This window comes from Perna viridis, chromosome 11, assembly GCF_037379345.1.
Source record: "Perna viridis isolate PV_CMFRI_1.1 ecotype Kerala chromosome 11, ASM3737934v1, whole genome shotgun sequence".
Classification (NCBI taxonomy): Eukaryota; Metazoa; Mollusca; class Bivalvia; order Mytilida; family Mytilidae; genus Perna; species Perna viridis.
The window spans coordinates 219,068-221,630 of record NC_142455.1 but is presented as its reverse complement, the minus strand read 5'-3'; the positions used below and the strand labels follow the sequence as shown (position 1 = coordinate 221,630).

Here is a 2,563-nt window from a genome sequence, read left to right as displayed (position 1 = left end):
TGACCCTAACCTCGGAAGCTCCGCAATTGCAAATCCAGTACTGTTCGATCTAATACCATCGCCTTTGAATAATGTCGATATTTCGGATGATTTAAATGTATCACGATTTGAAGAGGTTTCAACCTCAGAATTTATCATTAAAGAATCGGACAAATATATTGATGTGTTATCTATTGCCAAAAAAGAAAATATTGACGAAAGTGGCATCATTGAAAAGTTTTCAAACATTCCAAAGACACTTTAAAAGAAATTGAAATAAGAACAATAGGACAAAATGCAAATCGGCTTTGGCAATCCCCGAGACACTTCAAAATTACAACTTCAAATTTTTATGCAATTTTAACAGAAAAAAGGTAAACGTTGACAAACTATTAGAAACGTTTTCAAACAAACTTAAATATGGTGATACTCCTTATTTGGAATGGGGTAGAAAACGAGAGGCTATTGCAAGGAAAAAGTATCTTACCTACAAAAAACTACCGCATATTGAACATGTGAGTGTGCGTGAATGTGGTCTTTTTCTCTGTGAATCATGCTGCTACCTAGGAGCAAGTCCAGATGGCATTATTACCTACAAAACGAATATGTGCAGGTCGTGGGTCTTGGTGACCAAATGTCCGTATAAATGGCGCTTTAAATCCATTCGGGATGCCTGTAAAGACCGAGATTTCTTGTGTGAAATCGACGACGACAATGAAATACGATTGAAAAGGTCACACAAATATTATGCTCAAGTACAAGGCCAAATGGCAATATGTCAGGCAATGAAGTGTGATTTTGTTATATATTGTTTAAAAGACTTTAAAGTAGTGAAGTATAGTTTGACCAAGACTACTGGTCTGAAATAAGACCAGTACTGAGCAAATTTTATGCAACACACATGGTTCGTTTCATTATTGAAGCATCTAAAGATGTCCTCGAAGATTAATAAAAAGGGATCTATATACTTTTAAATGTATTACTTTATTTTAGTATAAATCTATGGTACTATTCATGTAATCAAGTAGTTACAAACTTTGATCTCCTTTGGTGGCAATTTTGAAATTCTGGTCTGCTCAAAAGTGAGAAACAATACTTGTTTAGGACCTTAATATGTAAATATATATGCAATGATATAGTAATATCATAATCAATAGGTTCAATGATTTGTAGAAAATATTATTGAAAATCAACCAATTAGAATATTCATTCAAAACCACCGCAACAGAACTTGTGTACATGTACATGATGCAGGACCTTATTGTTATCGCATCTATTCAAATTCTGATCACAACTTTTTTTTAAAAGAATTTCTTCCAACATGTTTAAATGTAATAAATGTTGAATTTTATTGTATAATGCATTATTCACTTAACCAAAGCTGGAAGCAAGTTTGTCAAAGCACTGCACACAAAGAAACTTGAGTTTGCAATACAACTCAAACTTATTGGCATAATTCCCTGCAATATTCTGGAGTTTTTTATCTGTTCCGTTTTTCGTTCAACGTTAATTCTGGCAGAAGCTACCCTCCTGGTAAATTCAATTTCAGACTTTGTAAACTGTTTGTTGACTGCTGATAAAAATGGTGGACAGTAAAGTTTAACTCCTTTCTTATTCAAATCTGTATGGAGATGGAAAAAAAACCTTATGAACCATACCTGCATCCCCAATTTGTAACAAATCAATGAGACCACTGTTTCTGGTTATATAAACATCAGACGTAAAGGAGAGACAAACACAACTGCTCCGGTCATATTTACACTAATCAGGGACTTGAAAGTATTATGAGATTTGTAATTAGAGTTTGTTTGTAATTTGTTTTGGTGAAAATCTCTGTACTGTCCAATACAACTCTGGTATCGGAAAAAATTTAAAGCACTTTGGAATTTTTGACTGCATTATCTCTAAAGGATGCATAAAAACTGTTGATCGTAATCCTTGAACCATTAAATTTATCCAGGAATTAAATATTCTTCAAATTCTTCCAGCTGACAGCTGATCTAACTTCTAAATCATTTAAAAGTAGGTCAAGTCTTGTTCTCATTAGCACCATCAGAAATTCATTCAGGAGCCTAAGTTTACGATTAGAGGGTTTTTGGCATTAAAGTTCCATTTTCGACAACCATTCTGTCTGCACCAATCTTCAGTAAGCTCTCATATAATGCAATGAATGTATTATAGTTCGGCTGACCAGCATAAAAAAGAACCTGAACATCTGAATCTCTGATATCTTCTATGGTAATTTCTGGACAACAAACTTGTACACTTTTATCAACCATTTTACATTTTTCATCACTGGATATATTTTCATAGATTTCGTTCTTTGAATTACTAAATAATTAATAAAAACATTACATGTGCAATTGTTTATACAACTACAACACTAAACTTAATGATATTTTGCAGTGAATGAAAAACAATTTACAAAATGCTTTATAGACTAAAAAGGTAGATGAACTGTCATTAATTTTATAAGTTTACACAAAATAAAGGAGTAAGGTTGGGAAAGCTCCAAATTGGCAGAAAAAATAAGCTGCTACTCAGCTACAGAATGTTCAGTTAGGACTTCAAAATCAAAGAAATA

At 32.8% G+C, this 2,563-nt stretch overlaps 1 pseudogene; it reads right to left on the bottom strand.

Annotated features, from left to right (window-relative positions):
* Positions 1-1,346: 1,346 nt before the first annotated feature.
* Positions 1,347-2,258, bottom strand: LOC148602225 (uncharacterized; annotated as a pseudogene).
* Positions 2,259-2,563: the final 305 nt, after the last annotated feature.